Source organism: Vanessa atalanta, chromosome 2 (genome assembly GCF_905147765.1).
Source record: "Vanessa atalanta chromosome 2, ilVanAtal1.2, whole genome shotgun sequence".
Classification (NCBI taxonomy): Eukaryota; Metazoa; Arthropoda; class Insecta; order Lepidoptera; family Nymphalidae; genus Vanessa; species Vanessa atalanta.
The window spans coordinates 2,089,958-2,104,546 of NC_061872.1; the positions used below are offsets into that span (position 1 = coordinate 2,089,958).

The 14,589-nt window shown below is 34.5% G+C and overlaps 1 pseudogene; it reads left to right on the top strand.

Annotated features, from left to right (window-relative positions):
• The first annotated feature begins 11,555 nt into the window (after positions 1-11,555).
• Positions 11,556-13,275, top strand: LOC125068896 (annotated as a pseudogene).
• Positions 13,276-14,589: the final 1,314 nt, after the last annotated feature.

The following is a 14,589-nucleotide window of genomic DNA, read 5'->3' on the forward strand; positions in this document are numbered from 1 at the left end:
CTAAAAACCTTGTGAAACACGTTAATGGTAGATACCAATTTCATGTTGAAATGTGCCTTAAAAACAGCAATCTTTTTAAAGACATAGAATAATGAAAATATACAAGAAGAAGATCACAAAAGTAAAAACGGTAAAAACGTTCTTCGTAGTATTATATTTATTTTTATCATTTAGCTAAAGAGTTTATTTGATTGACTATCGTATTGTCAAGTACTTGAAACTACATGAAAATATTTTGATGAAAATATTCTTGCACTGGTTTATTTGGAAAATTTATGAGCTCTATAACTTTACGCTATGACCCTAAGGAGAGGAGCTGTAACAATAAATGTCAACCAATTTGACAAATTGTAGCCGAGTACGTATCATGTGTATGAAATAGACACGTATAGATCAAACACGCAATCTTTGAGAATAGCAGAAATATTATGTAAGAATAAATTTCCAACTCATCGCAGAATACGATTGTAAATTGTGAGAAAGTGAAATTTGACATTCAATATAAAAAATGTAACACTGAAAAATGACGTAAGTTATTTCTGTAATCACTTAAAACTCAACTTAGTGACGATCGTCTTAGGTCACAATGTTTTATGCAACATTAACTTTACCAATTATATCATTTTAAATTTACAAAATCATCTACTTCATTTTCTTGGTTGTTGGACTTCTTATCACATATTGTATCAACAGACAAAAAATTTTATTACTGTTGTCTTCTGGTTTAAAGCGTTAGTGAGCCACTGTATCTACAGGCACAAGGGACATAACATCTAGTATCTAAGTTTGGCGCATTCAAAATCAAAATATACTTTATTCAAGTAGGCTTTTACAAGCACTTTTGAATCGTCATTTAACAAACTATTTAAAGTAAAGCTACCACCGGTTCGGAATGTAGATTCTACCGAGAAGGTACATTATAAAGGTATGGCATAGTCGATATTTTTTGCAGTAGTTTTTTAAAAAAAGGATTTAAGTTGATGAATCATCGTTACTTATAATAAAACTAACTTACTCACTATTTAGATAGAAACACAATATTGTTTGGTTTAATACTGTGTCGTTATAGAATGGTTTCGATATCCAGTCCATTCATCCATCCGTTTTTCTCCATCTAACCAATCCAATCCGTACCTTTTATAGCCGTGGACGCGAATGTCACTACAAACGAGCTTTGATGGGAACTCCTACTAAAAGCTGAGTGTTATTCCCTTTGAACCAGCTTACCTCAATTTTAATTTCTAAATATAACAATGGCATTATTATATAGACAACATGAAAAATTTTAATCTAGGCAAAGTAAAGTATAAAATTGTTTTCAATGGCTTATGTAATGAAATTATACAGGAATTGGTCATATATAAGAATGTGAACTTAATTAATTCGTAAAGGTATAACACGATATAAATAACGGAGTGAAGTATTTCGATATAAAATACAAAATATTTTTTAAGAAATAAAATTAAAAAAAAGGCCAGCTCAGAATACTACATTTATTTTTGGAGACATCGATCGACTCCCAATGTAACTAGATAAAGATTGAAAATAATCAACTTGTAAATAAAACAAATTTACTTTAACGTAAAAATTAGTTACATTGAGGGCATCATGACAGCATTGTATGGTAGTAAGAATGCTAGCACCATTTCTCCATTGAAACACCATTCAGAAACTTGGCGAAACATAAACTGGATCCAGTCACAATAATTAATTAATTACTAACTTAATTAGCAATTTATTTTAAAGGTTTACTACTTGTATTTGCATCCTCCTGCCCTTATTCCAATATTACTTGGGGTCGGCGCAGCATGTCTTCCTCTTCCATACTTCTCTGTCGGATGTCACCTCACAAGTAACACTCTTTCTAACCATATCGTCTTTCACACAATCCATCCATCGTTTCATTGGTCGTCCCCTACCTCTATCTCCATCCACATCCATTCTCAAAACCTTTCTCACAACATAGCTCTCATTACTCCGCATAATTTTTAAATCAGTTTTTTTTAATAAAACATGTTCTATTTAAGAAGAACTGCGTTAAGTGGAAACCACGTCTTAATATTTATAACCCAAATGAATGGTTCTTTTGATATTGTTGATGTTCATTCGTATGACTCGTGATAGCCGTTGGTTTTTGCAATATTTCTGTAGGGTTCCTTCGACACATTTCAAATTTAGTGTATTTGAAACTACAGTTCGAATATCTCAGACATAGAATCTCAGACATTCCATCACGTGTTTCGGGCTGGTTGACGTTTGTAAAGGCTCGATCTAATTGTTGGATCTGAGCCTACTCTTAGAATAACACTTGGTTTGTTTTCAATTTGCCTACTTTTTTATTTAGAAAAGTTTTGATATTTAGTGGTAATATGTTGATTAAGTTTAAATATAAAATCTTTAAAAATGATAAATTGTAATATGATATCGTCCTGAACGATTTCGGTGCTCAATATTAAGGCAGACCAGTAAACTGCACAGCCTTACTCAGGATGTATCCTAGTGCATAAGCGTCTGTGCAACCCAAGTCCACACTATATTCAGGACCAATTACTTTGCTTGCTTTCCCAGGTACGGGAGTCAACACACTTCCAAATCGTGAGCTGTTACTGAAATTTTTTAATGGCCAGTCTTGAGATTTGAACGCAGAACCACGGCTTATACGACCTTATAGTTACACACGATTGTAATATATAAAGTACGTTAATTACTTATTTTGTTTATGTAATTATATAAGACATCAATGTAAGATTTAATTTGATGAGATCCTTTTACCGTTTTCTTAATTGAAAAGTATCACATTCTTTTTATTTCGTTTAAGACGTTTAACCATTCTCCTGTCTGTGTATTGTCTGAGGCAGTTAATTAATTTTTAAGTTTTGAGCTTATATTTATTGTTTAATAATTTATCATAAAATAAATATGTTTGATGAGAAATTTTTAAAATATATATTGTCACCAATATTAATAGAGCCAAATTATCTTAATGTAAAAATTTGATGACAATCAAAAAAAAAGTTTTTGCGTTAATAATAACAAACTAACAAACATATAATTATATCGTTATAATATAAACTTGACATACAATCGATCACAATTATTCTATAAGTAATGTATTTATATATTAGAACATAAAAATTAAATTAAATTGAGGTTGTATTAAGTTAGAAATAAAAAATATGGCAAAGTTGTTCAAACGAAAATGTAAATATCTAAAGATAGATTTAGATTTGTCATCGAGATTTTATGCCTAATTCTGGCTTCAAACTTGAGATTACTATTTCGGCTCGACTTCCAACGTCACAAGGGATATGATGAGCCTCAGTATACGATCTCGAAATAGCTCATCCGAACGCTAAAGTAAAATAACTCGAGGATTCCATATCGGGCAAAAATGGGAAACATTTTCGCTTTTGTTTTTTTTTGAAATAAGATTTTTAAAAATAGAATATTTATTATAAAGCCAATAACATTTTATTTCTATCAAGTATTTTTATGATATAGATATGCGGACGAGCAAATAGGCCTCTTGATGGTAAGCGGCCACCACCGCCAATAGACAACGGCGGTGAAGAAATTTTAATGATTCCTTACATCGCCAATGCACCAACAACCTTAGGAACTTAGATATTAAGTCCCTTGTGACTGTAGTTACTCTGGCGTACTCACCCTTCAAACCGTCACACAACAAAACTTAGTACTGCTTTTTGGTGGTAGAATATAATTATGATGAGTAGATGGTACCTACCCAGACGGGCTTGCTCAAACTCCTACCACCAAGTGAGCAAAATGTAAGGTGAGGCTTAATTTATTGACGCCTCGTTCCAACAAGAAGCTAGCTAATTAGATTATGTATGATAAATTACGAGTATATAATCACAATATATTGCCTCTTAGGGACCTATTTAGCGCAATGGGCGCCTGTTACACCCAAAGTAACTTTTTGATTTCTGTAAATTTGTTACGTACTTACGTTACATAAAATAAAGTTCGGTGTGTGTAACAAAGAATAAATACAAAAATGCTCGCATCAATATTGTTCAGATCATTAGGACTACAAGGGCTAAAGACCTGGACCTGGAGGACCTGCAAAACGCAGTATTAGCTTTCATGCTAGTTCATACGTGTCGGGTCCAGTACCTCCTTGCTACCAAATTGCTGGCATGCATCTGTGCAAGCTACAGGCGTGTGTTTCCGCCTGAAGGCATGAAAGACATTGATAAATGATCACCATCGCTCATTTACATCCGCTTGGTACGTAATGTAAGACAACAACCTCTAAACGAAATAAATAGAATGAACTCAATCTCAGGCAACCGGAAGGAGCGTGTCGGGCTCACAATATTTACATTCTTTAACGTAATGAGAATATAATTTAAAAAAAAGTATGTGTCGTGGGCCACCTGGCTAAGACGAAGTTTGATTCGCTATATTTTATATATCAAATAATATACACAAAGCTGTAAATTAACAATGTTTGAGAAAAAATAAATAACAAGAAACAAAATACTTATAGAACAGAAAGAGACAGAGATAAAAGAAAAGAAAGAGAGGATAAAGTCATCTGGAGGGGGCGTAACGCTTTTTCTTAACGTTACGATTACTGCCAATTTCAGCACACTCTTACAACCTGTGTTTCTTCAAATAAGGCGTGAAGAGGCATCTTACGATCCGGCATGGCGAGGACGACTGGTGCAGTTAATTCTCTCTGACTGTACTGGTCGTATTCGCGTTTGGACTCCACTACCACTTACAATCGGGTGGAGCGGAGTCATATACCTATCATATAAATTTGTACATAAAAATAATCACTCTTCTGTAAGCCGCGTAAAAGAACTTCAACTATAAAAATAAGTTCATATTATCAAAATCTCATATGAACCGTATTAATTGTTTTTATTTTATTTTATTTATTACATAGGTCGCTAACAGAGCATACATTCTTACAATTGTACATGCTAATAAACAAAAGAAGATCTAGACTAAATGATGCCCTAATTATAAGCAACACTGCATTCTAATAAGACAACAACATAATACTTAGTACTAATAGTTTAGTGAGCAACAAAAAATTTTTTTAAATAAAAGTTATTATTTTAATAAACGACTTACCTCGTCGTTTAAAAGGATAGTTATAGAACATAAAGAAGAAAATTTTATCCGTCTATTATATAACAGTTACGACGCAATATTGAACTAAATACGTATAAGGTGGCTTAGAGACTCAGCGGTTATTAAAACAAGACCTCGCTTGTGCCTCAGAAATTGAACAACACGACGATACACCAATAAATATAGGACGTAAGTCGCCTATCATATTTAGTTAAGTGTGTGTGTTGAGTGTTATATTTATAAACAATAAAAATGAATAATTCAATCAATGTACAATAATAAAATGAATTGATATGTGTCAATAGACGAGTATGTACACTGAACACTGACCGCTATATTGACATATTTAATAAAATAGCACGTCATTCTCCTATTTTATAATAAAACGTTCTACAGATATTTCAAAATATGTTTTTATTATTATATATAAATAAATAAATCATAAATATTTGGTGGGTTAATTTGACTTAAGGTTTCTAAATCGATTTTTTTTAAATATTTGTCTGTCTTTATAAAAGTTTAATATATATACGATAGCTAGTATATTATAAAAACAAAAAAGGTTTGTAATATTAAATTCAAAAATATAATATGGCAGAGTTTGTTTTTTTTTCAACACTCTCTGCTACTAACCTAACCATTTATTTTTTAAATATCCACAAAAAACTAAATCCAATAAATATCATACAACAATAACACTAAATTGTTTCCATTTCATTAACGAGATGTGTAATTTTAAACTAGAACTGTACATTTGCGTTCAACAGTCTTGAAATAACAGCGGTATCTCATGAGACTCGCTCTAAGCTCCTCGACTACATACGTATATATATAAACGACCAGTATTATAATATTACTTGAATAATTTAAACATGCTTAAGCTTATAAAAATTCATGACCATGTTTAATATTAACATATTATAATATTAAATGTGAGTATTATTTCGTACGATCTCAGACAGAAATTGAATTAATTTCGATTCATTTAATTATGTATAAATAGTACGATGTAATTCTGTAATTTAAGTTTAAAATTAAATGTATCGCACAGTTTACATATATTTAAATAATTTGTTATAAAAAAACGGTCAAAAGTACTGAATCTAGATTCTTATTGTAAATGTGAAAGTAACTGTTTGTTTGTCTGTTTGTCTGTGATGCTTTCACGGTTAACTACTGAACCAAATTTGATGCAATTGAGTATGAAGCAAGTTTGAACCCTTACAAAGAGCACAATTATAGTTTTATGTCTAAAACCTACGACCATCTCTAGGGAATTACCATATGAAACGTCGTTCAAGCCTTCACGTATTTGCTCCAACGTAATGTACTAATATTATAAAGAAATAAAATTTGTTTGTTTATATGTAGGGGTGATCTCTGGTACTAATTATCCAATTCTATGAAAATCTTGTAGTAAGCTATAGTTAATTCTGAGTTCTATAATAATTATGTCGTCCTACTGGTTTCAGTTATGGCGGCTAATTTCAAAGAAGATCAGCGAACTACCCAGTACATATTATAATGCAAAACAGAATCTCTAATCCCTCACTCTCACAATCCGATGTTACGGCAAATCCCAAACGAGAGGAGGGAGTTCAAGCGGAGCACCAACGGCTTTAATTGCTTTCCGAGGCACGTGTGTATACTGCATACTAACCACTTCCGGGCTGGTTATGAGAATTTTCCACCGCAAAATCCATTAATTATATCATTCGCATTACCACTCTGTGAAACCAGCTTTGGCCGGCGGTTTTTCCGAATCGATACGACTTGGGAACCTTCAAGAAAAGAGCGTAGTCCTTCTTTAAGGCCGGCAACGCACATTCAAGGCCCCCGGGTGTTGCAGATGTCCATGGCGGTAGTAGTCACTTTCCATCAGTTGAGCCTCCTGCTCGTTTGCCACTTTACACATAAAAAACAAATAATCGACCTGATCTGGGATTTGGACCAAGAACCTCCGAATCTGTGACCTAATATCCATCCACTAGACCAACAAGGCAGACTGTTATATTATTAATAAACTGCACCCGTGCGAAGCCGGGGCAGTTCGCCAGTACGAAACAATTGCCACCCATTCTTATTATTACCGAAAAGTCCGAAAACAGACAATTCTAAATGTCTTAACTGAAGTGTTTATTGTTTTATTGAAAATTTATAAAGCCTCTGTTTATCGTACGCCTGCAAATGAGTACTTTGATAAAGACAATCGTACTTTATATTCAACTTCTTGACATGCCCTTGGGTGTAAGTTATCAGCGCCTTTGTTTTATCATAACCCACTTTGTAATTTTCGTATCGTTCGTTAAGTGTGAAATTATCATCTTTTTAAAGTTATACTTGTTTATGAAAAAAATATGAGAGTGAATTTTGTGACATAAAAACTACGAGATGAAGATGCTCTCAATTTCTGCTCGAAATAGTAAACTTCATTCATTATATAACTTTAAGATTTAAAATGTTTATTTTATTAAAAATTTAAATGTGAATGTATCATTTTATTATTGATAAGTAGATTATTATTACCTTGCATGCCAAACTATTTTGATTCACGAAGAAGAATTAGAACTTCCCACGTGTGTACACTAGAACATATTTTGTTTCTTTTAATCCCTTTATACATATGTGAGTTTACAAAACTTCTATATAAGAGTCGTTACCACACCGCCAAGTTGTATTTAAATTAAAATTCTTATAAGAGTTTGTATCCCTTTCATATTGTCTGAAAAGTTTTATAAACTCGTAACGGATGTTCAAACATCTTTAGACGCATACCGACTTAATTTCACGGCGACAGATGCGCGACAACCTATTTCGCCACGACGATTTAATGTGGAGATGTTTTTTTTTTTAATTAAAATTCTTTACGTGTCTAGTTATACCAACAATGACCCAACATCTTTGGGGCTTTCTAGAGTGAAAATAGGTTTTTACCGATTGTAACTGAGCGCTAGGGGAAATGGTATTTAACTCGCGAAAATATCATCTCTGCGATGGTCATTACGCTTCGGGGTAGTAGAAGGGTATTTTCACATTCGATTGCTAACTACTATGCTGATCAAGAAAGGGGTCCCTTGTCATGCTTCACGCATGGCTTGATAAAGCTCGTCTTGGGGGAAGATTGATCTTTAATTTTGAAATTAAATATTTTATTTAATTTATATTAATACTGTGACAACATGAGACGTTTTTTTGCGGACAAAGTTTTACTTAAAAAATAATTTTATGTTTGGATTATTGTAAAATGGTTATTACAGACAATATCGCTCAATCTTGTATTTGGTACGATATTATATTTCTTTATTAAGGTTTTGCTAGTATTTTATAATATATCAGCTAAACCCGATAGATCCAGTGTTGTCCAGCTAGCCTTATTGAGCCATCCACTAAACAGCTTAGCCTTTAAAAAGTGGCAACGTTAAATTAACGACCTGAATGATATTCAGCCAATCTTCACTTCATAGAAATATATAGAATAAAACTAAATTAAACCATTGCAATAAAAGTAGCAAAAATACCACAAATGCCACGTCCGACTCTTTAATTAGAAAACATCGATAAAAGGTTTACAACATAAATAAAATAAAAGGAACCAAAAAAATAAACGGATACGTAAAATTGTATAGCATTACTGTGATACAAGTATTAAGCAATGTATCGTTTTGATGATAAATTATGAATTCGTTCGAAACAATTGAAATCAAAGAGCCATCACAGTTAAAATAGATTGTGGTTAATTATGTTTTATAACATATAAATTAATTTCAACTAATTGTGTTAAAGTGGGTTTTTGGCCCCTTTCACACAGATTTCATCTAACATATTCAAATTTCCTCACGATGTTTTCCTTCACCGCCATGTGCGATAGCAATTATAATTCCAAATTAAGGACTACAAAACCGAGAGATGCTTGAACCGGTTTGATCCGGAACCTTCGGTCCGAGAACTCTAACCAATGGGCTTTTCGATACAAACATGAAATTTATAATCAGTGTATTCATTTAAGAAGTATAACAAGTGAAGTCAACATACAAACTTGTCGTCAATATTTCATGTATTCCACGCGATCCCTTCGATTTTCCGCTTTATTGGAGGGAAAGCCACCCTTGATTATATCTTTACCAATATCGCGGTCAGAGGTCCGCGTAACGCTCTACTGAACCTATTGCTTCATAAGGACATTCGTTTGTCCTATTGTTATAGAAATCAGTGCTTATATACAAAGGTGACAACAACCAGTAATTATCAAATGTTGGATTTCCTTTCATCTTCGAATGGTTTGAAGCCTTTTCCACTAGGAGGATACAGCCAACATTAGTACAATATTTTTTTTGTGCAATGTAGGTAGGCGGACGAGATAATAAGCCTTACATTGCCAATGCGCCACCAACCTCGGGAACTATGATATTATGTCCCTTGTGCCTGGAATTGTACTGGCTTACTCATTCCAATTTCTATTTGGAAGTAGATTATCTAACAACTGAGTGGTTCCCACCCAGACGGGTTTGGACAAAGCCCTACCCCCAAATAAAAGTTGTTGGTAGAAATGCAGCAGAATTTTATCCGTTTTTCAAATTTGCCTTTATCACAGAACACTCCTTGATTATCCTCATTTGTGCTTGCCAGAATTTGAACTCATAATATTTTGTTAAGATCCGAATGCACCGTCCACTGAGTCATAGACTAGACTAGCAAATGCTAGGGCTTATATTTTTTAGTTGTCGATTATATAATCCAAGCTGTTTTAAATACAAACCAAAAAAAAAATACAAGCCTAAAAATATGGATCACTCACGATATGAGATTTAATTTGAACCACCGCTTTGGATCCGAGTTTCATTTCAATCCATCCAATTGTTTTCATGTCAGCCAACAAAGATTTGAACTATATCTTGTTAATATTTGGTCAATACATCAAATTATAACTGAAGCATTAGCATTGTGTATTGTAAGTAAATTAAAAAATAAAAATACAAATCTCTGCTTTACCGTGGTCCTCGGGTCTTACGCCGCAGCGACTGATTTAAGAAACAAATAAATGTTACAAGTATGAGTGACATGCCATATAAGATTTGTCCTAAGTTTGATTAAATAGGTTATTTTTGATCATACGGGGCATGCGAGAAGGGTCATTAAGCTTTTGTATCAAATTACCACAATATATCATCACTTCGAGTACTATTTTGTGCAGAAATATAAGATAGGTATTTTATCTACGATTTATAAAAGAGATCATGTGATTATATTGAAGTCTGTTGTTGTAACTCGTGATGTTTTTAGCCTTGTGTGAGTGTGTTTTTTTAAATACGCAATGTTTTAAAGAACGATTAAAAATTAAAGTAACAGGTAAGGCTAATGCTTTAGCAAATCTTTTTATATAGACCGGTAGATGGTTATCACTGCCTGATCCCTTGCGTTCATCAATTGTTAATAGAGATTTATATACTTCTTGATCCAAAACAATCCTTTAAAATACGACATTATTTTTTTACTTCCAACATTTACATTATATAACCAAGCAAAATCTCGTAAAAAAATTAGCAATTTTTATTTTTAAGCCTAACAAACATAAAATACTCTTTGATATAAAACAATGAGATTCAGATCATAAGAAATGACATACTAATGCGTTCCTAAAATAATATTCAGCTTCGACAAGTTATCATGCTCACCTTAATTTAGCTTTATAAGCCCAATTTGATAGCTTTAATTTTTTTTAAAAGCCTCTCAAAGCTCATTTACCTTGCAAACCTGCTTGATATAACCTTTCAATTATGCCAATATATTTAAAACAAACGAATAAAAATGTTCGGTTTTTATTATTTAAAAAAGGTGTTTGTGGACTTTTAATGCCTTATAAACATCATAACTTATAATGTTCGTTTATTCCGCAAAAACTACTTATCCGTTTGATATTATGAAACATTTTTATTAGTAAGCTAATGTTTATATCTGTCGGCGCAAACGCTTTAAATTGATTATTTAATCAAGTTATTTCTAATTAATTTGTGTTGTTATTATGATGTTTGCTATAAAAAGCAGTGCGACGGTTGCTCGAGGTTCATTCTCATTCGAGCCGTCGGACTGTTCAGACGAACGTTGTGTCCTGATCGATTGTTGAATAAACCTATTATTTTGCTGAAATAGTTTTATTATTTCATTGCAAAATGAGCCATCAAGATCATGTTGGTAAAAGTGACGTCAGCAATGCTGACGTCACGCTTTTTTTAAAAATAACCCTGGAGGAACTTCTCCGTCATCAGAAGTGGGATCGGAACAAGCTCCGATCTCAGCCACTTCCTCATCAGCTACGGTTCCACCTGTCACATCAGGATCGCTACAAGATAGAACGATATTGTGAAGTGCTGTAGTTCTATGCACTTTATACCAACTACTTGTTACATCTACGAGCAACTTCGTCCCAACGGGGCCCATCTCTGGTGGAAATGCCGGAAGCCATGGCTCCAATAAGTCATTCATCGGCTCCAAAACCCAAGACCAATGAAAGGACGTGCCAAGATGTGGATTGATGATTGGTTAATAGCCACATCTTCATGGAATCAACCAACTAAAGGGGTTTGGCCAATATCCAGTCATATCATTGATCGAGTTGAAGACGATTTATAGCATTGACTCCATCAGGGCACAACTGTTCTTTGTGGTTCATAGTACAAATCTCAGCATATTAATAACATCAGATAGTACCAAACTGAAGCACCAACCGAAGGTTCATCATGTGAGCACTTCTTTATCCAATTGAAAAACCATCGGAAGCTTTCCAGATGATTCACATAGATATCACGGGGAAATAGTACACTCAAGATGACCAATACGCCAGGAATCAGCCGAGCAAATGGCTATGTGGAAAGAGTTGTCGCTACACTAAAAAGCGCTTTAATAATAATCAAGAACTATGAGACCGAACAGTGGCACAGTGTACTGGACTAACTACAGTTGGCAATGAATTGCGCCGTGCATCGAGTAACTGGAGTTGCGCCGCTCATATTCATTACGCAAAGAATACATTGCGTAGCACTTGAGCTTCCTGGTCGTCATCAATATCCAAACGGTCGACATTGAACTGCTAACAACACAAGTTCAGCAACGAATGTCTCGGAATATAACGGACAACATTTCAATTCCCACAAAGCTAAAAATTATTATCAGCATGAAGATTAAGAATCCACGTAATTAACCATTACTTGATCTGACTAATTCAGTGAGCCTTTTGAGATTTTTAGGTTTCAAAAAAAAAAAAGATGAAAGTGCAGACGGTGGTCGGCAGAGGGCGTCTCCGACAGGCTTCTCGTGATCAGCTTCGTCGTGCATCGCAGCCGGGCAACCAAGGTACCGTGTCGGCGGAAGAAGATGGTGAGATTCTTCAGTGCTGCCACAACTGATTCCGATCCAGTGGTCCACAACGACGAGCACTCATCATCGCATTAAAACTGTGAGGCAAAGTTTACTTACTTTACCTCTCAATATCTACGAAAGTGGTACCTTTGAGCTAGTAATGTGCTACCATTGTGCTATAAACCACGACAATTCAATACCATTGAGATACCTCATGCAACCGTAACTAGACACTTACACACCGGCTTTAGATTGGTACCTCTGAGCTGGTTGTGTTTCCACTGGCCAAAATCACGGATCCTTGATGTATCCACAGAGAACCCTGAGATACCGTTGAAATACCTGGTGGAATCACAACCAGACATGTGCACAACATAATCTGGAGAGTGATACCTCTGAGCTAACCACGTGTTACCCTCGAGCTAACCACGGATCCTTGATGTATCCACAGAGAACCATGAGATACCGTTGGGAAGCCTTGTGGAGCCGTGATAGACATGTATTCACCACAGATCTACCAGAATCTTTTACATTATTAAATGACCTAGACATTATGACAGTTATGAGTGGTACTCATAAAATCTGCCCATATTTATTACAAAACAGGTGCATGAGAGATTTCTTTGTGTACTGCTTTTACAAAACTATTTCAAAGACCAACATGTGTGGCTTACAGATACCTGCTTCAAAAATCATTTTCTTGATTCTCAGATTTCAAATCGCACAACGCAGGCAGGCAGGTGCAGAGCACGCACCGCCTGTCAGAATGGCCGTGTCGGCGCAAACGCTTTAAATTGATTATTTAATCAAGTTATTTCTAATTAATTTGTGTTGTTATTATGATGTTTGCTATAAAAAGCAGTGCGACGGTTGCTCGAGGTTCATTCTCATTCGAGCCGTCGGACTGTTCAGACGAACGTTGTGTCCTGATCGATTGTTGAATAAACCTATTATTTTGCTGAAATAGTTTTATTATTTCATTGCAAAATGAGCCATCAAGATCATGTTGGTAAAAGTGACGTCAGCAATGCTGACGTCACGCTTTTTTTAAAAATAACCCTGGAGGAACTTCCCCGTCATATCTAATTGGTCAAAAATATCTCAGGATCAAAAACCTTAATATGTTTATTATGATGCTTGTTTGTCATCTTTGTTTTGCGTGAGATAGTCTACTTATTGCGTAGAGTTAAAGGCTTAATAATTAATTACTTATATAATTAGGTCAGGAGGACTGACCCAATTTTACGGCACCTTAATTCTGAAACTAGTCCGATCTGCATATAACAGATGCACAAGTGCCCAAACACAAGTTCTGTCACGTTGGGGGTGAGAGAATTTGGTATTGTCAAAGACGATCAGATGTGATCAGATTAATTATATGGAGAAGTAACAGTTTTACGTGATGTTAGAGGCACGGGAACTTCATAACGTAAAGCGTAATCACAGGCACAAGGGACCTAACATCTTGGTTCCCAAGGTTGGTGGAACATAGGTGAAGTCTATGGGCGGTGGTGACCACTTACCATCAGGTGGCCCAAGTGCTCGTCCGCCAACCAATGCCATAAAAAAAAAGCTTCTACTGGGAATTTCTTGATAGAGAAACTTAATAATTTTCATTTAACCTGACCGCTTACTTTTTGTTATTTGACCATCCTAGTTCCCTAGGTTGGTGGCCCATCGTCGATTTAAGGAATGATTATTTTTCTTAGGATACATGGATGTTAGTAACCCCTTAAAATCAGATATCCCATTTGCTAATCTAAATCATAAAAAACCACGATATAATTAAATTTCAATTCGAAACCTCAATCTTAAAAACTGACCACTAGATTAAGGCGGCATTTGATGCATTGTTAGTATCTATGAATGAAGAGTTTAATGGACCAATAATTGTAATTTGTGATCCATGTAAATCTATAGTAGTGGTCATTGTTATAGCGGTATTCAGTAATGGTTGATGGCATTGTGGAAACTGTGGGGAGTTCATCCAAATGACATAGACGATACGATTTCTTGACAGACTTTATGAATTATTTAACTTTTCCATTTTTCCTGTTCTCAATTTCCTTGATTTATGTACCAGCTCTTGTACAGAACTGAACACATCCACATTAATAACCAATCTCA